The following is a 25,076-nucleotide window of genomic DNA, read 5'->3' as shown; positions in this document are numbered from 1 at the left end:
GGCTGAAGTGAGGGCTCATTTGGTTGTGTCTAGTGGTGTGTATGTCAGGATCCCGAGTACCATCGGTCTTGCTAAGAAGTCCTGCGTCATTTTAACCCTAACTCCATTATGTTGACTTGGGGAGAAAGAGGGAGAGTCAAAGAGAGAGGGGAGGCAGGGAGGAAGAGAGAGAGGAGGAGAAAGATGGAGTGAGGGGAGAGAGAAAGGGAGAGAAGGACGGGAAAGTGAGAGAATGAGGGGAGGTGGGTGAGAGAGCGATAGAGAGAGAGATAGAGAGAGAGAAAGAGAGGGAGTGTAAGAGAGTTGTTTTTTAGGGGGAGGAGCCCATGCTGGCTCCTGAGAATGATGTTGCAGATATACGTCAGATATCAGATGTGATTCCTAATCCTTTTTCTGTACACAAATATGAATCTTATGAAATACTGCTCAATACACCTTTCCAACGGCTTTCACCAGCAAGGCACCACTTTCAGAACTGAAACGCCCTCTTGTTTCAGGTGTACGATAGTGTCTCCACCTCACCTCTTATACTGCATTTCACTTCACTCTGTGACTGATCACATGACTTCCTCGCATTATTCTCATTTTCTCTCTAATCGCCTCACACTTCCCGTTAGAGCGCCAGTCACTGCATTAGAGGAGGCTTCCTCTGAAGCAGAAACTCCACCGACTGTAAACATTTTACTGGTGGTGTAAACGAGTCGTAAAGCCTTAATAGACTGGGAAGGTTGTTTGAACAGCCGCATTGAGTCACTGTGCTCAGGGGTTTATTGGTGGTTAAAGAGCCACACTCCCCTCAGGCCTTGTAAATGTAGAGGGCTGCCCACACTCCACACCGAGGATAGACGTATGCCTGCAGCCTAAATTCCTGCATTTTAACGAGCAGCCTGTGTGCGGTAAAAGACTGTGTTCTTACAGGGTTTGTTCTCCCACTGTACTGCACTGGACTTTTGTCTTTGGAGGGGTGGTAATCCTTTTTGAAAGAAAGCGATCAACACTTTTACGTGTATGTGTTTAGACTGTGTATTGTGTTCTGCCCTCCCGTTTTTTATTGAATGGATTTTCAATCTGTTTCTGCACCGCGTCACTTGGCTTCTCTGGGACCGAGGTTAGGACAGGCCAGTTTTTCTGCAGGTCTGTCTATCTGTCAAAGGTAAAAGGTTTAAGAAAAAGGCAGGGAGGTCTTGATTTGTGATTAGAACCAATAACGGTAAACACAAGTGTGAAGGGGACCTAGATCAATGACGGGGGCAACCTGACATCCGGGCTGGCTGTTTCTGGGGTTCCAGGTTTCTGGAGAATGGAGATAGAGAGTGAGAGGGCTTGTGAGCTCAGTGATACCACTGTGGTGACCTCGCATGACTGAGGACAATGCTGAGGGTCAAGCTCTCCTGGGAGAGTTCCCGTTGCAGAGCTGCGGGTTTTATAGGGGTCTTCAAATGCTGGAGCTTAAGATCTGAGAAGAACCTAAAAGCCATTTCACACTAGCACATGAACCTGGCCTAGGATGCACTCTTTAACAACCCTGGGTTCTGATTGTTGTCAGCATGAAAGCACCGGACTGGCAGTCAGGCAATCAGCCAGCCAGCCCACACTGAACCACCACAGGGAGATGATATGGACTGCGCACTGTGTGCTTCTTTCCAGCCTGGTTGGAAATGCCAGTGGGAAAGGGGAATTATTGACACTGGAGTGTGTGTCCCCAACACTGACGTAACCCGGGAGAGGGACAACCCAGACCAAAGGGTACTAATGTAAAAGAGTTTTTTATGAAGTTTCTCTTTAGATTTCCCCCTTAACCTTGGATTTCAAGGAAGCTGCACAAAGGTTTGCTGCAGGACTCCCTGTGTCTGTCTGCTGGTTTCCTATTACGGCCCCAGTGGCTGTTCAAGAGCTGAAAACAACTGACCCAAGTGGAAATAAGACTTAGGAGTTCAATGTACAGATCCCTGAAGAGTTCAGTTAAGACAAAATAAACCCAGGGGAGACCGGGCTCCTCCTGGAACAAGGCAGGGACCCATGTGTCTGACATAATCTATGCAGTGGAAGAATAGTCGAGCATCCATGAACTCAACTCATACGATTACTTCTCCCAGGGAAAATTTCTTTGAGGATCTGTCAAATTGTGTGAGGTGCATTTCAACGGGCACTGCCGACACTGCCCTTTGCATGCTGGGAAATTAGTCAGTAGAGTGGAGGCACTTGTTATGACTTTCTTGAAGGCCATTAGAGGCTACATATTGTGAAAGAAAGATCTGAATGCACATTAACACTAAAATCGAACTGTAACCAAGTGCAACGGACTGTGGAGATTTCCCTCATCTCACCCACATCAAACAGTGAGGCCAGAAGGTCTTGGCATGAAAAAGAGAAAGACAAGGAAACCAAAACATTTCCTCAATGTAAACATTTTATTGATTGTGTCAGTTTTCAATTCCACAAAAGTATTTATCGACAAAAGGCAAAAGAAAAAAAGAAGACGAGGCAGCGGTGCCGTCACAAAGTGCAAAACCTGCAAAACAACATTCACAGGGCCATAAACCGACAAAAGGCCACCATTCAACATTTCAGCATGCGTCACTTCTACCACTAAATTATTGCATAGACAATTTATTTACATTTCAGTGCATAGAGAAAGTTGTCATAGACAAGGAATGCAATCAACTGAACTCATTTGATTGTGATTGTGAGGCTGGGTAATGCAACCTCGCAAGAACCCGGTCACTCGATATTCACCCAGTTCAGTGCATATCAGTGGAGACCAAAATTAGCTGGAATACTGGAATGGGAGAGAACTGTAAATGTTTTTTTTTAATCTTTTTTAAAGTCTAATCCTTTTTTTTCCCCTTCCCCAGGGCTTCTGAAATATTGTTGTTCACCCCTGCCTCTCTCTGTAATAATCCCCCCTTGATATGGCAGACCATAAACTACACAGAAAGTACACAGTATTGCCATATTGTAAACACAGGCCTTACAGACAGAGAGTGATTGGTTAAGGTATCTGTTATCTCGTATAGATTGCATAGAGTTACGATGATTGTCTTTCAGAAGGCAGCTTAGAGAAACTTTGTCTGCCATAATTGTATGCAAAAGCTTGGCATGAATGAAACGGATGCAAATAAACACAAGATGAATGTAGAGTTGGATGCAAATTCCAAGACTTATTTGAAAGGTGGTCCACCCTAACTACCCTAAATATACATTTCAGTTTGAAATTGGCACCCGGGGCTAACTCTTAAGATCTCCCTTCTTTCCTTCACATGACTGAATGCTCCAGGATGGGAGACCTCTGTGCTGCATACTGGGAGAACCCAGAGTGGGTCTGGAAGGCCACTGTTACTCATAAAGTAGTTAATTGGAGATGTCTGTTTTGGACCATAATCTTGGTAAAGTTTCTCTGTCTGAAACGGATTCTGGAGAGGTGATGCCAAAGTCAAGTTTATCGCTTTTGAAACCGTCAAGACCTGATTGAGACAAGGACCAAATCCCACCCCCCCACCTACCCTCCCCTATTTCAGTTGACTGCATTTCCCACAATTGTTGCATAGAAAGTAAAGACAGCAGCTAACCCATTCACGCCTGTGTCAGTAAGCCAGAGCGGAGTGACACACTTAGCTGCCCAATCACAGTGCAGTTTCCATCATCGCCTGCAGTGGGTTTGCATATTTTGACACTTTTTAATTATTCATTTTTTCATTTCAAGTTGGGGAAAACAAAACATGAAAATGTCACCCCCCAAAAAACTCACAAGGAGATCAAATAACACCTCCCACCCACCCCCACATGCACACGCACACATACAAAAAAAAAATGCCAGTGCTTTCTGCAAGGAGACAGCAGGGTCCAGTGTCCTTTACAGGATTGGGGGGGAAAGAAAAAATGAAGAATAATAAATTCGCAATCCAGACAAGACTGCTGGGCTTTCATGTGGGCTGGGAATCTGGTTGCTATGGGGCGCAATCCTCCATAGATACCCCCTCTCTTTGTCCTGCTACTTCACAATGCCGTGCTTAAGACAAAAGAGGAGCGATCAGGACTATTGGGGGCAGCCAGGAGAATATAGCAACAACGATAAGAGTAGTTAGCAGTCAGGCACTAGCGGCAAGGGTGCAGTGATTTACAACCAAGTTTTACCAAGCAGGGCGTGAGTGTGCTTGTGAAGAACTTCAGTTCATGTTCTGTCAGGTCTCTACTTGACGATCATTCATATTTTGTCACCATATTTCCCTGTATAACACTGGTCAGGATTTTAACTCAAGCTCCGCCCCCTCAGCAAAATCTCTTTTTTCTTTTTTTTTGTTCAAAGGAAGGCGTGCATGTCCTGTCCTAAATCGCTGATCGACCCTTCACAAATGTTAGGCCAAGTAGAAAGCAAAAGTCCAGATTAAATCGGGAATCACTGTGATGGCCGCCAGCTTCCTCTTGAGTCTACTCAGTACGAACCTGCCATGGAGCAGAGGGGGGTCTGTATTGTGCCCCGTTAAACCAGGGGTTGGGTGTAATCAGTAATCCAGGCTCTGGGGGAGTTGGTTGATTTCACAGAGTGTGGAGATGCAGGGTGGAAGGGCCTATATGCTACACACTGAGGACCCAAGCCGGACAAAAAACGTATTGCACATGTTCTTCAAAACCAACAAACAAACACACAACCAAACCAAAAAAAACAACAAACAAACAAAGCCTTACTCTGGGAAACAGACTAACTAGTGCTACGACTAACGCACTCCTCAGGAAGAGGCCAAACACATAATCCTACACATAAAGGGTCTCTTTAAGGACCTGATTTAAGGCCTGGGAAATATCTGATTGCTGTTTTCTGATTAGATAAGAACAAATAAAAATAAAAATAAAGACATATCTGTAACGTGGTGCTCAGTGTTCACAAGTACACCCCCCCCCCCCCCCATGTGTGCTGAAATCAGTGAGGTTCTCCCAGTCGGGTTATTGCACTGGCTCCTGGTTGCAATGAATCATGGGATGGAAGAAAGTCATTCCGTTAGCTTGTCATTTCTATGATGATGGCAGGGTATCGCTGACATGCTGTCCAGGCTCTTGCTTTTAAAAACCACACCGTGACAGGTGACATTTCTCACAGTTCACTTTAAAACAATATATTTATTTATAGATAGATATATATATATAGAGATATATATTTTTTAACATCTAAGGCCACTGTGGTGTAGTGCAACTTCTATGCAGGTTCCTCTTCTTAAAACCCGTCTGAAACGGCTGTGCCCGCATCACCATCGCCACACCGGATGGACTGCCACACCAAACTGCGTGATTATACAGTCGCCAGAGCCAGGAGGAGAGGACGTGCTCCCTGTGGTCCTCTCGGTCCAGGTGTCCATGCTGTGTGAGCACTAGTGTGCAACTTCTCTGTCAGTCCCCGGAAAAAACAACAACACTGATGGGAGGAACAAAAGGGGCGGCATCGTGCTCCCAGTATATCCACAATGCAATGGGCTCTGGGACTTCCTGCCTCCTTAGTTCGTGTGTGCCGTCGGAGCCCCCCATCCTTGTAACCAAAGTGTTCCGTCACCGAGAGTTTGAAGCTCTCCAGGTTGGAAGCTGTCCAGTCTTGACAGGGCCAGTAGATGGCATGACAACTGTCCCAAAAGTGACTGGCACTTATATCCTGTCCCAGCCCCTTCTCGTCCGGCGTTCGGAGCAAAGTGCATCGAGCATGAAGGGTTCAAGTTGACATGAAGTTTTAACATTTGTTCTCGTGTATCGGAAATAATTCATTGACTTTGCTACGAAAAGAAGCAGAGCATGAAATCAAGACCTTGTGAAAGAAGAAGGAAAAGTTATTATGTTGAATGAGTCATCAACCAGTCCTAAGCAGGGAGAAGGCAGAGGAGTTTGACTAACAGAGGGGAGAGGGCGGTTTCTGATGTCCTGCCTGCGTTTCCTAAGATGGCGGCATCCAGTTTTGGCTCTGTCATGCTTCATGGTGGAGCAGATCTGAAATGTGTGTTTCCTAAAGGATTTGGCCAGGGTCAAGGGGGCAGGAAAGGCAACCTGGAGGGGAAGGTTCGGGGTCTGGAAGTGATGATGGAGAGGCGCTGTGGTGTCCGTTGAGTAACTTCAGGCAGGTGTCCAAGAAAAGTGAACAGTCCTTCTGTGTTCAGGGCCTGGGGATGGAAGCCTAGAGTTGGATGACATCACCATCAGGAGTCCCCAGGCTGGGGTTGATTGGACTTCCACTTCGGTGGGTGCGTCTCAGGCGAACACTAGCTTGCAGTTCTGCTTTCCCGCCAAGGAGGGCACCTAGAGGGAAGAGAAAGGGATTTTGAATGTGGTGTTTCAGAGTGCACCATCCGGCAACGAACCTGCGTTGGTGTATGTTGATTTAATTTGTTGGCATAATTTTGTATTAGTCATAACTTTATGTCATTATTGTATAATAATCTCCATCCTTATCATCTTATTAAGAAAACATGCAAAATTAGATCTGAAGACTGGGATCAGGGGAAACAAATATTCAGGAAGGTCCAATGGGGCCACCTGTGCTGTCCTGAGCCACAGTCATAGACAGAGAGCACCACCTACCCAAAAACTTTACTTCCCAAAACCACAGACATTCACACACACCATGTTCCAGAGCAGAAGGGCAAAAAAGTAGTTTCTCTACATTGAGGAGCCAGAAGTGACCCACCCCCCACCACCATCTGAATACACCCTTTGGTTCGTATTCGCGTGAAAGAATCTTGTTTCTTTCCATTTTGCAAAACAACCAAAAGTGAGGCTCATTAGAAATTGACTTTCATTTTTTGTACAGCGTAAGGGGTGGGGGGAGGATTGAGGGCGAAGTAGAAAGCCCCCCGCCCCCCCGCCCTCTGTAGGTAGCTGGTACCTCCTAGGGCTGAAGCAAAGAGGAAACATGTGACGGGCATTAAGCTGACCAACTAAAGGGGCTTCGAGCAGCAGGCATTACAGGAGACAAGCAACTTAAGATATTAAGGCCGTGGATTGGGGATCTGGGGCTGGAAACATTTAACCACTTTGCTGCCTTCTGAGCGGCCGCGTGGTTCGTGTCCGTGCAGTAAAACTCTCCAGCGCTGTAAGTCTTTGTTTGCTGTGGCCCTTATGCAAGCTGTGAGCCTCTTAGGGTTCCTGATCATGTTTTCTCTTTCATTACCAACTAGCCTCGCCCAAATAAATCGGCAACCGCTCACTTTCTGGTTTGCGGAGATTTCAAGTCTTTCCTGGACTTTTTTATTGGATAACCCCTGAACAATCTCTCTCTGTGGTTGCACAATAATAATAATTAAAAAAAAAAACATTACGTCAACTTTTAAAGAAAATCTTTCTGCAGCTTTAGTCATGTGATCAGATTCCTAGGTCCCTTTTCCTAATCCAAACATTACGGATTTACGGTGAAACAATGGATCCTGTAAAGGGGAAATAATGTATTAAAATGACGAGATGCTCAGTTTAAACTCCAGAGGATTAGTGGACTTTGCTGTGGATCGTCCAATTGACCGCAGAACCCGTCTGAACTCCTTGTTGCGATCCCGTTTTTTATTTCAGTTCGTCATGCAGGACTGTAGTAGACGAGGGTACTGTAATTGCTGCCAGAGGTGCTTCCACCAAGTATTAACTCAAGGGAGGGTGGAGACCTGTCCAATTATGATATTTCAGTTTTGTAATTTTTGTTCCAACTGAGCTCTCAATTATTTAATTAAACCCTTAATTAAATTAATAATTTCCTTTTAATAATTTTAAACAGTAGGGCTTTTAAGTATAAAAGTGTATACAGAACTTATTAAGGAAACAACTTTTTACACCATTTTTACACAAGTCAAATGTGAGCAAAGTATTAGTTCAATTAAGGGTTCCATTAAGTAATTGAGAGCTTGGTTGGAACAAACAGCAGCAGGGTAGGGAAGGAAAAGGGTTGGGTACCTTGTGGTTTGTAGACCAAGTGGATAAAATCCTCTTTTAAGTGCTTGAAACTCTGAGGCAGTGACACAACAACATGTGATAAAAATTCAAGGGGCCTTAGATTTTCTTAAGTTAACCCAGGAAATCTGACTTTTGCCAGTAGATTTCAGTATGGATTTGAACAAGACACTATATCTGTCTGGATGGGAGCGAGGGGCCGTCTTTTAGACATGCAGACAGAGGGGTGGCCTATTGTCTTCATTAAAACAAAAAGGAGAGAAAAGGGATGGAGAAAGACTTTTATTTCTTAAAATGTAATTTATTATTATGGGGATGGGTGAACACTGAACACTAAATCACCCTGATTGTGCTTTATTTACAACCCTTGCCAAAGCTGGGGGAAGAAAAGGAAGTCTGTGTTTCAGCGTGTGAGTGCGAGCGTGCGTGTGGGGGGGGTGTACATTGAATAGAATAATTTTAGGGGTGTGGGTGCATGAGGAAGGGAGTTGGGAATGGGGGGGGGGGGTGAAAGTAGGCTCAGATTGTCCCGAACAAACTGCGTGCGTTGAATGTTATTTAATTCATTTATGCCCTAGCTCTCTCTCTCTCTCTCTCTCTCTCTCTGTCACTTGTCTGTGCTGAATGAATAGCCAAGTCTGCCTGGATCTTCAGTGCACGGCTGTGTCTCCCTGGGCTCCCCCCTCCCCTCCTCAAAAAGTCCTGAATAGGGTCCTGAGCTGAGCAAACAGCCCGCCTGTCAGTTCAACGGGGGGGGGAGACCGTGAACTTGAAGTTATTCCCAGGCCCTGAGTAGCACAGGGGAGGCAGTGAGGGACTGGTGGTGGAGTTGGGGGTGAGGAGGAGGAGGAGGGGGAGGGGGAGAGGGGGGGGCAGACCGAACCAGCCATGCCAAGTATGAGGGGACCAGGGGGGTTCCCATAGCTGGCACCTAAGGGGAGAGGGAGGTCCCAACTGGTATCTTAGCAACTGTACAGTACCAGGAGTGGCTGGGATGGGGGACGGGGAGATGGGTGGGGGGCTGGGAGGTAGGGGGTCTGTGATAAAGACAAGCAGTGGGAATTGAAAGGGGTTCAGACAGTAGACATAGACTTCCACAAGAGTGTCTGCACCACCCTGACCCTGCCCTCCCTGCCCCCCCTTGGGCAGACTTCCAGACACAAGCTGCTCCAGCACCCCCGCATCCCCCCCCCCCCCACCCCACACACACACACACACTTCCTCAGTTCCCACTGTATTATTATCTAATTAGGGAGAGCCACTATTGAGGCAACAGGGCCACTTGCGTCTAAGTGTTCTATTAATTAATTTGTTTTACAGGAAAGAGAAGGCAGATTGAGAAAAGAACTACCCCTCTCTGGCTTGTTAGCCTTTCAAAACTTATTTTTATATAAATATATATAGGCTATACTGAATACACAGTGCTTTCTCCATTTCAAACCTCGATCATGATCCACCAGCAACTAATACTAAGACACAGCTGCCATTACTCAGGCCGTCGTGTTTACTCATGCTCCGAAGAGCAGAATTTCCATGTGCAAATTACAACTATATTAAAATTTAGTTCTACAGAACTACTCTAGAATGTGTGTATATATATATATATATATATATATATATATATATATATATATGCATTCTATTTGTACTATATATTTATTTATCTATTTAATAGAAGCTGTCAACATTGCAAAAATACACAAAAAACTGTTGTGTATTTCGCCTGTTAGTTTTCTTAAACATAACTGACTGAACACCTCTGTTTTACAGTTTTGTTTTACAGATACATGCAAATGAAGCCATACTAGAATCGAAGCAGACCACTGTATACTTCCATATCACTTTAAAACGGTGCGTAATGTATCAACACTAAAGTTCCTGTTAAAATACAGATAATATATTGGATTTTGTCCCTCCCCCCGGTTTTTATTTTGGTCTCACATGTGTTCCAAGCCTTCAACCAAAGAGAAAAATGGGCACATCCAAGTATTTATTTGTTTTCCAAACAAGGAGCTAAACTGACCACGGCCACAACAAACACGAACCACGTCACATCTTTCTGTGGCGGTGGTCGTTCGGAAATATTTAATAAGAGAGAGTTGCGGAAGACCAAAAATGCCATCCAACCCTCCTGCCTCCCCCCAACCCGCCCAAACCCCTTCTCCACCACCAGCTCTCTTCTTAGCTGAAGACTATAGCGAATGTGCCTGACTGTTAGCACAGCACTTGCGCCCTACAATATCTGCCCGACCGCCACATTATCTTTTGCTCCGATAAGCGGCTGCTAACAAAAGAGTCTTTTCGCCGTGCGGGGACAATGGGCCGCATTGTTTACGGCCCCAGTTAATCTCTCACAGCCGGCTCTAATTGGTGTTTTGGTTAAGCGTTTTTTAAACTTCTCGCTCTCTCTCCCAAGTAACCCACGCTTACACCACAACAAGCTTACAGGTTGAACAATGTGCAGCTTGTCTGAAGCAGGCCCCACGAACTTCGCCACAGACACAAAGAGATCCTTCCGCTATTGAAACCACACTGAATCTCGTCTCTCTCTCTCTCTCTCTCTCTCTCTCTCTGTTTGAATTGTGCTGCATCAGTCTCTCTCTTGTGATAGAAAGGGAAAATGTATACCCCTTGGGAAAATACACAGCACTGATTGTACCAAGATGCAAATTATTTTTCTCTTTTCTTTTGTTTGTTGAATGTTATATATATTCATCTCTCTGCTGTGCAGCCTACCATATGCAGGCAGTAGAGACCTTTGCAAAAACTCTTTCTGCCATTTCGTAGAAGTAAAAAGTATTGCCCATTCAGATCCCAAACTGATTCCAGGGTATAATCTACTGGCTGTCACCCGACTGGTGCGCACTGACGTTGATGGGCTGGGTAAGGGAGCGAGAGAGCGAGAGAGTGAGTGAAAGAAGGATTCGGGTTCAGGATGAGGATGAACATTTCTAAGTAGTTAATATGGGTCCACACTGACAGGAACGGTGGTGTTAATGCAGTCGAGAGACACCCTAATGGGATAATCCACTTTGCAGTTTTGTCAGTGTATTGTTCCCTCGCAGTGGATTCAACTGCTTTTTCCCCCATTGTCCCTCCTGTGTGCTTAACGCAGCCATCGATTAAGAGCGGGTGGGAGTCCGGTGGTGCCCGGCGAGGCCTGGACTTGAGATGCCCCCCCACTCAACGCGGACACTCTGCACAGCTTTAACGGTCTACTGCACAACTGCTGACTTTAGCTTTGTGGATGTAGATGGGTGAGAGGACTCCGCTCAATCTACATGCTGTTCTGGATTTTAGCCCTAAATCAAGGTGCCAACTAAGATCTAAAACCTGGAGGGTTGGGGATGTTTACTGTAATCAAGCAATTAGAGGAGATTCATCCGTAATTCCCTTCCTTTCTACTGCGCTGTCATAAGAGAGGCCATCCTACCTCCTCTTCTCATCTCTCTCTGGGATTACTGATCTCAATATCGTTTCCATTTCCTAGCCCCCTTTCCATAAAACTGGGAATAGTGGCTGCGATTAAGAGGATTTTTCCCTTCTGGGAGACCCCCCTCACCCCCGCCCCCATAGGCCTGTGTTTGGGTTTTTGCTGCTGTTCCGTATTCTTAATTGCTCTCTTAATGAGTATTTTTAATCGGGAAGGCTTGGTGTCGCAGTATCTGACGATATAATCAGTGCAGATGCATATATTTATATTTTGTTAATGTGCACAAATATACCAAATGTCTCAAGTCAGAATATCGATGCACATTCTGGGCGCCTCCTTGTTCACTTGTCTGTCTGTGCTGTAAATATCACAAGGGTGGTGGGTTAAGTATACCTTTAGGTCTGACACTGCAGTATTGATTTGTTTATTTATGCTGTAAATATCACAGGGGCGGTGGATCACGTATGCATTTCAGGTCTGCTGTCACAGTCCCTCCCAACGATATTTGACAAGGGCTCACGTGTGTCCTACGACTCTGCGAGCATGCAGTCTCACGCAATGCTGTTTACAGGGCAAGGATGGATCGTGAAAAGGCAGCCAGTAGATCCAGGAAGCTCCACAGACTGAGAAAAAAGGCCAGGCCTTCTGAGACTTGAAACACACACACACAAACACACATACACATATATACATGCATATAATTAATCTCATAGTAGCTGATTCACTGACTATGTACCCACGCGTATAAAACATTCCCAACCTCCACGACCACCCTCTTGGAAAATCTCTCCGCCAATTAACACAGCCCAGATAATTAAAGAAAAGAAAAAGCACCCAGGCGATCGTCAGCTTTCTAAATTGGGAAGAGGCGCTACGCTCAATGAGAAGGAGGGAGGGATGTAAGGGGGGAGATTGGGAGGGTTGGTTGTCAATGGTTTTTGCCATTATGTCATTTTATTATTATTATTATTTTTACCTGTGTGAATTCACATCCATTTTATGCCAGGATTCTAAGATGGTGGTGCGGACTGCATCCGGCTGGGGCTGTACTGTACTGTGCTGAAGCAGGGGGCAGGAGAGAGAGAGCGGAAAGGAGGGAGGAGGAGAGGGGGATGCGTGGTAGAGGAGGCTGGAGGAGAGGAGGGCAGACCAAGCTGGTGTTCGTATGGCAGCCCCTCCTTTTCTCTCGTCTTGTGATCGAATGGGCAGCCTGCAGGAAAACAGAAACCGGGGGGAGGAAACAGAGCAAGAAAAAGCTTTGAGTCTGCGTTGCCCGACTGGCAGATTACAGCAGCAAACACACACACACACACACACACACACACACACACACACACTCACACATACACACACACATACTCACACACACAGAAAGAGTCACAGATGCACACACTCACGCATGCGCAGACACACACACACACACGCACACACGGGCGTGAACACACACACACCTTTTCATGTCTGTTCTCATGGTACAGTCTGCCCCCAAGCATGCAAATGACTTTCATTATGCAAATGCATGCAAATCAGACCCAACCATCTGAGAATCAGGGCTGGGAAAGGAGGAGAAAATAACAGCAAAGAAAGAAAGAATGAAAGAAGGAGAGAGTACAGAGAGAGAGAGAGAGAAAAAAAATCCCTTTGGATGGCGAGGCGGGTGGAGGTGGGGGAGGCATTCGGCAGTTAGTGTCTGTGCTAGGATGGGCTACTGTGCCCTGGCTCTTTGAGACAGAGAGAGAGAGAGAGAGAAGAGGGGGAAAAAGGAGAAAAGTCTGGCACTGCGGGCAGAATGGCGTCTCTCTCTCCCTTCTCCTTTTCTCTCTCTCGCTCTCTCTGTCCCTCCCTCTCTCCCATGCCTTCTGCCACTCTCTGTTCTTGTTGCACCCTTTCATGTTCCCAATGTCATGCCACTCGGAGACAGGAGCCTCAGAGCCATGCCCGCAGAACAAACGTACAGGAGCCTTGGGATGGGGGTGGGGGAGGGGTGCGTCCTAGCAAATTTGCCCCCTGTGTAAAGCGGGCACTCCGCTTCCCGTTTCAAAGATACTAGAACCACCGCCTGTATATCCTTTCTCTGTGCTGTATTGTCCAAACATGCAGGGCAAGAAAATGCTTTGTCATTATTAAATCAATAGATAAAATCTGTTTTGATCGCAATGCCAGTTTATTATACGGGTGTGCTTTTGTGTGCGTGTCCGATGCCTGTAAACACCCAGTACTTTTTGGTTTGTTTTTCTTTTTAAATCTCAAAAAACTTCAAAGGTAGATGCTTGGGTTTATATCTTTAGGATGATCCAGATAGGTTGTGAACTACTGTACTGTATAGAAGCTCCCCTCGGCTGGGACCGTGTGGTTCGATTGCTCCCTCTTTTTTGGAGCTGATTTACAAAGAGGGGCAAATTTCCCTTTTAGTCACAGTCTGGTATTTTCCGATTGATTTTATAAAATTAATTATAATCAAAGTTGATATGCCTTTTTTGTAGGGGGGGTATAATAGCTTCCAAATAACATTGTCAGACCAGACGACTGTCATTAATTTGAGATGAAAACTATTTTGTTTGCTATTGAAACTTTTTAGAGATTTACTGCAAGGTCACATTGTGTTTCGGGACAAAAGCAAATTGGTAGATTCCTCTTCAAAAACAACCTCAGATGATTGTAAACCATATTGGATGGGAAGATGGGCTGCTTGTTCAGCAATCTACCAATGGGGCTGGAAAACCAGGGCAGGTCCAAGAGCAACCGACAGGGAGGAAGAGTTCTCCTTGATGGATCAAATTTCTTCTGGGAAGACGTGACCGGAAACCAATATATAAACGTGGGTAGACATCCAGGATTTAAATATAAAAAGCAGCTGACGACTCCCTGCAATGATTACAGAGTCTGATGAAAATGAAACGGAGGTAATACAGCTGAGACACAACCCCATGCACAGAACAGAGCCAGGACCAACACACACCAATCTCTCTTTGGAAGCTATTGCCCAGCATGGTGGATTCGACACCTGAGCAGAGATCCTAAAATCACACAAACGAGGACTAACACGGAAGAGCGGCGGGAAGAAAAGTGTTCTGCAAATCAATACAATCAGGCATCTATACAGCACCCCTCAACACTAACTGTCCTCAAGCCTGATTCCAACAAGTGAAAATTCCAACTGGCTGTGAGAAATCTGACCTGGGGATTAAAAAAAAAAAAAAAACAGATATGGACACACAAAAAATCTCCAAAAGAAGGGTTGGGATAGACCCGGTCTGGTCCAAACGAGCACAATGAGGCAAGTCGTCTCGTGGGGAAATGGCGGCCAAATCTGATGTAGGATGTAGGGCAAAGGGAGCGACATGAGATACCCGGCTGACGGGCCCAATCTGAACCGGTCTACGAGGGGGATTGGAATGGACTGCAGCGAGATGCTGGACCGTAACAGTAGCCGCCAAATAGGAATGGGAGCTACGCCAGGCACCCCCCAACACCCCATTTCCAATCCACGCTCACACCTGTCGTCAAGCACGTCTAAAGCGCTTGAAGTGCTGTTGATCCCCCTGACAGCACTCGACTGAACACGGCAAGCGCACAACGGGCTCTGCCAGGGAGAGGAGAGGAGAGGCCCAGCCAACAGACAGAGCTGCTAGCGTGTTGTGCTCTCTCTCTTTTGCTGTCAAAGTCCCCCCCCCCATCCAGAATAGATCCTTCACCAGTCACCGGGGTGAAAGACAAACAGCTTTGTTTCTGGGGTGCCGCTGACTGGGGGGGTTGAGCGTTGAAGTGGAAATGGAGGTGGTGGTGGTGGGGGAGGGGTGATGGGGCCATTGTATGGTGGCAAACCTTTTCTAATTGGCACTTGACATTTTTTTTTTCTCCCCCTTCCCCCCACCTCAAGTGGGCCCTTTTTTAAGACCACTTTAAAAGCTTGTTGGAAAGGTGCCTTATGCAAATGGAGTTATTGTGATGTTGGTGACATTAACGCTACAGGCAAGGAGAAAAGAGACGGGGGGCGTTGAAAGAGACGGAAAAATAAATGTTTTTTTGCGAGAGGCTGGTCGGTGGGAGCGAGAGGGAGAGGGCAGTTAGGATTGGGTGACGGAGATCTCTCATTGTCAACAGACGTAGGTCTCAAATCCAACCCTCTCTGTCTCTCATTTCCCCTCGTCCTTTCCCTTCACTTAGTTGTCGGTTTTTGGTGTATTGCATGTATGTGTGTGTTTCTGTGTGTGTGAACATTGTGGTTTCTGTTCCTGATTCCAGGAGAAACAGAGTTTCTTTTACATGATTTTTCTCATGCAGTTAATCCACTGGCCTCTTCAGCTTTAAGCAATTCATCCTTCCTTACACATCTGTTCATATTCTCTCTTTTGCACCCCCCTCCTCCACGCACGATTTACCGGCTAGTGAACTCCTCCGGGTTCGTATTGGGGAGCTATACCCATCTCTCCAAAATGGGATTGACCAGTCAAGTGGCCGGTGGGTGGGATAATCCAGCCGCAAACACTTCACAGGAAGTTAGCAGTGCAGTGCTGGGTTCTACAGTGACATCACTTCCCTTTTGAGGAAATGGTGCTCCTGGCTTTTTCTTTTCCCATTCCAATTGTGACCTCTTTCTTTACCTGTGTGAAAGCGGAACACCTGCAAACAAATGTATCCCCCCCCCCCACCCCCAAGCTACAGACTTTTACCCAATATATGAATTCGTCTCCGGGGCTATAGAGGAAATATAGTTTAGGTGCTGTAACTTGGGTGGATTGGGGAGAGGGGGAGGTGGACAGAGTTGGGAGGGAACAGTAAGGCCATTCTTCTGCCCCTGTTGGCACATCTCAATGAGCCGGGGCAAGAATCAGTGCAAGGTTTTGGGAAGCCGTCTCGCTGGTGCGCGGCGGGGGCGAGTGAAAGGGGGAGAAGGCCGCTTTGTCTCCGGGTGTACGAGCTCTATTGACTGTACAGTTGACTGGGGGTGAAGGGGAGGAGGTGGCGGGGGTGGCGTTGCCGACAATGGCTGTTTTTCTCCTTGACACTTGGGGGCTAAATCTTCTTTGCTTGGAGCATAAAAGCCAAGACAAATTCAACCCCCACCACCACCACCACCTCTCACCCCTTATACACACACACACCCAATCACCCCCCCTCTCTCTTTCCAGACAGACAATGAAGGAAAAAAGGCTCAGGGGAAAGCTTTTGTGTCTTAATCCAGACTCGCACCATTTCCAGGCGAGGAATAGAAGCAGTCTGTGTTTTTTTTTTTTGTGTGTGTGTTTTTTTTTTTTCTTTTCTTGCTCGGGTTCCGGCTACGAGGCAGCAGTGAGAAATCACAGCAGCACAACTAGCCAAGACCCCCTGCGCCGGACGCGTCTGCCATAAATTAAACCTGGTTTTCATGCAACGACTGCCCCCACCGAACTTATTCTGGACTTACTTGTGAATGTATATCATTGTCAACCACACGGCCTGCCCATGTCTTCTACTGCTGGCAGTCGAGCAACGAACGTGGCACCAACCGTAATGTGAATTGTGGGTCACAGTCACAATCTGTGACTGCAGGAGGAGTAACGCAATGGTGACTCTTTACATGACACCTCCTGTCAGCTACTGGGCACAAAGTTTGGGACGATCCGTGTTTGTTTTTTTGTGGGGGTGTTTGTTTGGGGTATAGATACAATGCCCAGGTTAGGTTAGCTGCCGCCCGTGGCACTGGGATGACGAGAGAGACGTCTCACTGGAAAATAAAATAAAGAAAACACTAAACTGGTCCCCCATACCGGGGCCATCAATGTCCCCCCACAAAAGACTAGCTGAGTGTGCCAGACAAACTCCAGACAAACTCCAGCCATAAATATAATTATATATTTAATTCCAGGACATCCCAAAGCATGTTACAGTAAAAATAAACAACATGTCCACATAATAGTCTATTGCTGTTCCAACTAAATACTTAAACGACTAATTACTACTGAAAACAATCTTATGCCAAGATATCCCACAGTGCTTCACTGTAAAAATAAAAACACAATATATATCCACAGAATAGCACTACTACTAACATCTAATGTCTTGCCACCACCTCTGGGACTCCTACTCCTACCCCTTCTACTACTATTACTACTAATACTAATACTAGTAGTAATAGTACAGATGTTCTGAAGCAAAGGTGGACATTTCCCACCGGGGAAAACCAAAGAAGCATCGTCAACATCTGTGGTGATCTGGGCTGAGATTGGTCCAGAGCCACAGAGGCTACTGGTTGCGTCCTCTCCCCACATCCCAGCGCCAGTTTGAACAGTTATTGAAAAAAAAAAATGTGTGCAAGTGCAAAAACGGGTTGAAGTTTAGTTTGGGTCCAGGAGACATATCCTCCCCTCTCAGCACTAGCTATTGTGACATAACTTAAGCACCTGTTACACCTGGAGACACATTTTAATATATTTATGAGAGACGATGATGTCGTAATTTAAATAGGTTTGAGTTTATTTTTGTTTATTTTTTGGTTCATGCTTTGGTATAATATGTGTCCCTTAATTTCCCCCCCCCAGGAATAGTGATAAACTAAAGGGACAATTTGGAAGGCAACCCTTTTTTTTTCATAGTGAACTAAAGCTACTTAATCAGTTGCCACCTTGAGCCCTGATCTCAACATATCACCATCATAGTGGAATCTGTTTTTGTTTGTTGGTTTGTTTGTTTTCCGGGCTGAAAACATCAGGGATCCAAATGGTCTCCCGTCCCCATCCCTACTGGCCTGGACACAGAACACGGCTTGGTTTGTTAACCGTGGACAAAATTGGTGGACTACTGACCACCTACCCACTGAGCAGTCAAGGTAGGCTCAGTTGTACGTTTCTTACCTTCTCGCTCGCCTCAAACCTGGCCCTACAAAAGTTCTAAATCTCACGTCAAATGCTAAATCTCACCACACCAACAAGCGTCTGGCGCCAGGAAGGTTTCTCTTTAAATAGGATAATCTGAGCTCACACGCCAAATCGAATTGCACGCTGGCTATGTGGCCGTTCCTCTCGAAGGGTTGCTGATTGGCCCTTCAAACATAGCATGCTAACCAAAACACTGGACGGTGCCCATGATGCATTTGTGTCCGTATACATCACGTTAGTTCAGTCATCTGAAGAGGCTGAATTGATTAAAATACAGAGAAAGCGGGAGGGAAAATTGTACAGAAGAGATGCTCGTTCCCAGGGATGATGCATTGTAAGAGTTTTGACTAACAGATGCCACAGCAGCACAAGAACAGTCTTGTCCGTATGCATGTACGTACCCCCGGGTTGCCTTTCAAAACCGGTGAGGTGGAAAAAGAAGTCTAATTGTACTGATTTAAAGCCCGGGGGCAAGGCCTAAAAACAACCACGAAACAACAGTGATAACCTTTCCAGACATCAAAATATGGAAGGGGACCGAGAGGGGCAGACAGGTGCGGGCACGTGCATCTTTGGTGGGGGCACTTACCAGGCTGGGATCCTCGCTGGGCATCGGCAGGTCCGTCAGTACATTTCAGGTCTCGTCTCGGGTTGGCGTGTTCATTTCCTGGCTCATTAATTTTTTGTTTTGTTTGTCGGTGTTGTCCGTTGCTTCGTTTGAGGCCTTCCTGCGTAGCGGGTCGCCGGACATGGAGGCGGCCTCTCTGGTGTGTAATGGGATTCTTGTTACTTTCGGTTATCTAGCTTTATGAAGAATGTACAGCACTCATACAGCTAGATAACCAAAGATAACAATCAACCCCTCAGGCTACTGTTCTTCACGTGCCCCTCCTCTTCCTCGGCCCTCCACTACGTCCTGCACGGCATCAGCTGCGGACAGCAGGGGCCCGGACCTAGTGAAGAGAACACAGAGTTACACTAAAGACACAGGAAGGAAACCTGAGTGCATCTCTTGTTTGTGTGTGTGTGTAAAAAAGTGTTCACTAACAGACCACTTACAGTCCATCCCAGGAGAGCGGGGCTTGCAATAAACTGACCATTATTGAATTGTTATGCGGCGGGTTTAAGTTTGGGTGCCAGAGAAATGGGCAACCTCTGGCCAATACAGAGGAATGTGGTTGCCTTGCACACCAGTAGAAAGAAGTTGTAAAACAGGGAGGAGGCAGAATTAGGCAGAACCTAATCTCATGTGCCTTAAAATGCCACTAAAATATATTGATCAATGCTTATGGAGTACGGAGGATGGATAGATAGACACCACACAGAGGCATCCCACCATCTCTCGTTGTTTGTGTACGTCTCTGAAACCACCTCAGCAACGGCACTGGTTGATAACTAGCGTTTGATCTTCGGCTCTCTAAAAAAAACACCACATTGCCTTTCAAAATACACTCAATTCCAGAAATGGCCAAGTACCTCAGTGGCACCACACGTAAACACAAACACAACAGGGCTGCCCTTAAACAATACAAGGACACTAATCCCATCATGCTTTAGGTTTGGGTATCATTTTACCCAGGGAAACAACAGTGTTTTTGGAACTCCATCAGGCCAACTTAAAAGCAGGACCTGACCTATCATTTTTTCCTTTTCATTTATCTCATCAAAAATTCGGTGGCATCCTCCCACAGAATGTAATAGAAGAAATATATCAATACATAAATAATTGGAAAAATCCTTGATTCCTCAAGATACAACCAAAATGGCTGTTTCAGTTGGAATAATACTCTCTGTTTCCAAGTATCTTGCTAACCGATTCCCAAACGGAGGGTGTGTGTTCTTCTACAGAACCAGGAGGGAGGTACTGCTTTGGGATAAGGCCTCCGCAGAGTGAAACGCGGCGAACAATGCGTGCCAGGGAAGTAGTTTGTCACCCACTGCTCAGGGCACCCGAGCTCCACCCCTTCCTAGATCACTACGCCAGTTGCCAGGTCTCCTTTCTCTAAGGCAGGGGTGGGCACGGCCTGTCTGTGGCTGTGCAGCTGGTGCAATCAGAGGGCTTTCTCAGCCTGGCAAAGCTGCCGGCTCCTCCTCCGTCACCCCTAGTATTTTCTGATCACGGGGAATCGAGCATACCAGCCTCTCCCTCCCTGTGGGCTGGGTCCTCGCCATTTTCTGATTCTGAAAACCCAGCTCTCTCTACCTGCATCTCAGCCTCCATGTTCCCCACAAAATGAGACTTTGCGCCTTTTATCTCAGACTTTGTTTTATTCTAATTATTCTAATTATGATTATTTGGTTTTCTCTCGAGACTTCTTCTGTTTCGCTGTCTGCAGCACTTGGGCGATACATAGGCAGCAGACACCAGTAAAGTGCACGAGCTGAGAAGAATCTCTTCAGTCAGGCGGCTGCATCTTCTTTCGATGCCAGAATCAAAATGGTCTGAGTACAACTGTGTGTCAAATTCAAACGCATTTGTGTCTTGCAAGGTTCAGTCTGTCGGTCAGTCACCAAACATTTGAAAGGGCATTATCTAGGATTGCGAAAACCATCAAACATCTGCCTGAGATATTCACAAGCACAATTGGCTGGAGATCTCTTACTGGTGATCAAAATACTAATCAGACAAATAGGAGCTCTTAGAAATGTAGCAAATATCCAGTAGATAATATCCATCATTAGTAATTTGAGACTCGAGAAGCTTAGTAACTGTAATATATTGAATGATCTCTAATATAATTGACATACATTGGACAATAAGGCCCTATTCCTGTTTCACTGACAATCAGAAAGAGTCATTTTTGTGTTTGCCAAAATTTTGGGGGTGTTTTTTCAAAGTACACTTTTCATAATAAGTCATGGCCTCACAGCTTAGAATTTACAGTATATATGTTTTTAGTTATTTGATTGCTATGTATATGATATATTCACTATATTATATGTGAACTATCTTATCTGATTAACCACGAATTTACGTAATAATAAAGTTGCTCACTATGAACTGAGCACAGACAATTGAACCAATTTGTTTTTCTTCTTCTTCTTTTAAAGGAATACTTTTCATTTGCTGTATATTCGATATACCAATTAATACGTATGAGTGGGCATTATTGCAGTGTATCTTCAAATTCGATCCAAAAGCAGAAATATTGCCAGCAGAGGCAGCTGTAGCAGTGGCTGTCCTTTTCTGTTGGCGATGAAAACAGCAACAGTCTTCGCAGAGGGCACTAAAAAGGAGAAGCTATCCGTTGCAATAACAGTTTGTAGTAAGTGTTCCTGTTGCCCTGGCAATGCTTTAAATATTGCCCGAGACCTCAGGAAAAGGTCTAAGCCCTATGCACCAGTCCAGCAAAGGGTCAAAAATAGCTGCCATTATTATTCTCACTAAATACAATTGTTGTTTTTAAATCTGTCAAAAAGCAAATGTTTTCTCAATTAAATTCAATTGTAGAGATTGTGGTTCTTGGGCTGTAATTTAAAGTATACCAAAATATAAGGACCTTTTTCTCTTTTCGGTAGCGGGGCTACAACCAGCCCATCATTCCCCTCTGTTTATGATCTATTTTGAAATTGTTTTAGAAATAAGTTGTTAATTTCATTTTAGAAAGGGGAGTGATCAAATGCTCCCCTAACACTCAAAATAATAGGCCTGGAGTATCTGACTGTACAAAATTGATTAAAATAAAAAAGCACAGGGCAATACAGCTTTGTAAAGCACAATTGTGGCAGATTTAAAGAACAGACAACCTACAAGTCTTTCCTTACTCATTAAAAAAAATACTGGCATGGAGAGAAACTAGTCAAATCCTCAGAAATTAATATCAAGTGAAAGGGATCACATTCAGATTCCTTTTATTTCAGAGTCTTATTCTAAATATTTGTTTTCTTTAAAAAAAAAATCCAGAATGGCAAGGGTTAAACAAAGGGTTGTCTGTTCCACCAACCAAAGCCTTTATATAGAGTAATTACCCACACACCCATAAGAGACGTTTAAATAGTATGGCAAGGTGTGTGCTCTCTCTGGTAAAGTTTACACAATAAGCAAAATTATTAATGTACTGAATTAATGCTGAGCAATCAATGTATTCATTTCATATTTTGTGTGGGCTTCGTATTTTGAATTTATAAAATATCAAAAAAATCGACTTAATCTATTATAATAATAATGATGATGATGATTTGTAATAACATTAATAATAATTACTAGTATTATTTAAAATAATAATATAAATAAACGCAAGATTATTTTAAATGGTTTTAAATGCAATAATTGTTTTGTCTGCATTCTCGTTTTACACTGGTGCAAAACCAAGGCTGCTGATATCAACACTGTAGCTCCAAAATAGAGAGATCCATTTCAACACTGCCCAGATATCCAGGTTTGCTAATACCATAGAAATCCTTGCTTGAGGGTCAGTAACTCCACTGATTTTACTGGGATGAGGAACACTGGTACAAATGGGTACTAATGAGCCCCTGAGAGCAGTCTGGTTACAACCATCTGCACTTGAGCTCAAATACTAAACAAACACAAGGCAAGTTCCTAAGTTTTTTTTTTTTTTGCAAACAAAACTGGCTTCGTGTCGCTCCAGAATATGTGTATTCCTTAATCAAAATATGTGTATTTTTTAAATCAATTTAAAAGCAACAAAATAAACAAATAATCTTGAGAAGACAATTAAAATATATTTGTGTACATAATCTATAATCTAATAATACCCGATGTGATAAGATGTACAAGGAACATATCATGTGCATTGTTAAATTTCATATTAATGTATCCTAAATCATTCAGTCTGCGCGCCAAACTGAAAAATTGTTTGTATGCTTGTATGTGGGTGTGTCCGTGTCCGTGTGTGTGTGTATATATATATATATATATATATATATATATATATATATATATATATATAGCCTCAGAATTATATATATTGCTTTTAATTATCTTAGTTTAATATGTTCTGGCTATTTTATTAAAACGCATATGACATACTGAATCTGTATGTGTGTGTATAAGTGTGTGTGTGTGTGTGTGTGTATGTATATATATATACATATATATATATATATACAATCTGCGCGTATGTCCTGAATTTTATATTTTTGTTTAGGAATGTATTACTATTACAATTTAGTTATTGTGAACATAAGTCTAGGATAAGGAGATAATATTCGTATCTTTCAGGATTGCTTATTGCAAAATGTTTAATTAAATTATACATTTAACCACAGCTTCCAAAGTCATTGTGAAATAGTGAGCATCGGAATCTGGAGAATGTTACACAGTGACTAAGCATTCTCGCCTGTCCGTTTTATCAGGAAAATATGTTTTTCGAGGCCCGAAATGGTAGCTACAGTAACCAAGACTGACAACCAAAAAGATTGCATCTTTCATACATACATCCATACATAATCACATACTCACATACATACATACGAATATTTAAACTAATTGTGTTCAAATAACATCAACGATATATACCACTAGATAACCAAAATACGTATTCAACTCCCAATTAAATACTGATAGGCGAATTTGGAAAATAATAATAATAATAATAATAATAATAATAATAATAATAATAATAATAATAATAATAATAATGTTTTGTATGTGTAGGAAAATATATTTGATTTCTTATCCACTTCGTGGGTTTAAACAACGCCAGGTGCGGAATAATCATTATATTAATACCTGGTACCGTTGAGAAGCGATTCCTTCTAGTAACTTTTGTCTAGCAGGTCTGTATGCTGTGTTAGAGCCCCTGCAACACGTCGAAGTGTTAATCTGAGAGGAATGAGAGCGGGTGCAGGACCGAGGGTCGCTTCAGCACCATTTACAGTGGACAGCAACCGGTCTGTGCGCGGCGCTCAATTCAGCACTGCGAACTGTGCCGCCGGACTGACCGCCCACCTACCGCCGAATACACATATATACATGGTACATATTATACATTTATAATACATATTAAATTATATTTAAACACATGCTCTGAGCAATCTTAATTCCACCGACAGACATATTTTTATTATCATCCTTAATCTGTTGTACGTATTAGTATTATTGTCATTATTATTATTATTATTATTATTATTATTATTATTATTATTATTATTATACTAGAACAACTGCGCCTTAACAGCATTCATATTCAATGAAAAAGTGGGAGAACCAGTGAGTAATTAATGTACGGTGTGCGTGTGAAAAGATATAAAATATATACATTTTATCAAAATTGCATAGGTTAATGTTCAGCGTAAACTCATATAAGTTTTACTTTAAAAAGGAAATCGTCTTATTATTGTCTATTAGTCCTTACATTTTCCAGCAGTCGGGAGCAGAGGTGACACGGCGGGCTGGCACAGTCCCTCCCCCCCCCCACCCCCTTCCCTCGGTCGGGTGGCTGTAGCAGAGGCGGCGCGGTGCCCGGCGGCCACCCTCGGGAGACGGGCACGGAGGTTGCGGGCGGACGGTGTCGCAGGAGCAGGTCGAGCCCGGATGCGGATCGGCCACGTCCTCCGCAGCGCGCCGACTCGCACACTGAGCCCTGGAGTGGGGCTTCATTCATTCATCCGCCAACCCGGTCTAATCCCCGCCCTCTATTGGTCGAACCAGGGGGCTGACGTCTTTAACCCTGACGCGCCTGTCAATTTAGTGATGGCGTTTTACATTCGACTTATCTAAGAAAGGAGAGGGGGGGGGGGGGGCTCGGTGGGTATTGGGCACATGCAACGTAGTTTAATTAATCTGCCACGTTCGAACACCCCCCCCTTCTTAGGGCACATCCTGGACACCGCCCAGATCGTTGCAGAATTATATAAAATGTAATATATGTATGTGTGTTTGTGTGTGTGTGTGTGTGTGTGTGTGTGTGTGT

The 25,076-nt window shown here is 44.4% G+C and overlaps 1 long non-coding RNA gene across 1 annotated transcript; it reads right to left on the bottom strand.

Annotated features, from left to right (window-relative positions):
• Positions 1-4,896: 4,896 nt before the first annotated feature.
• On the bottom strand, positions 4,897-19,050 carry LOC136767603 (uncharacterized). Its single transcript, XR_010821839.1, has 3 exons — positions 18,788-19,050; positions 12,318-12,551; positions 4,897-6,273 (listed from the first exon to the last, which is right to left on the bottom strand). It is a non-coding gene; the product is annotated as an uncharacterized LOC136767603 (long non-coding RNA).
• Between the last annotated feature and the right edge of the window lie 6,026 nt (positions 19,051-25,076).

The sequence above is a fragment of the Amia ocellicauda genome, chromosome 14 (assembly GCF_036373705.1).
Source record: "Amia ocellicauda isolate fAmiCal2 chromosome 14, fAmiCal2.hap1, whole genome shotgun sequence".
In the NCBI taxonomy this organism is placed as follows: Eukaryota; Metazoa; Chordata; class Actinopteri; order Amiiformes; family Amiidae; genus Amia; species Amia ocellicauda.
This window is presented reverse-complemented; position numbering and strand designations above follow the sequence as displayed.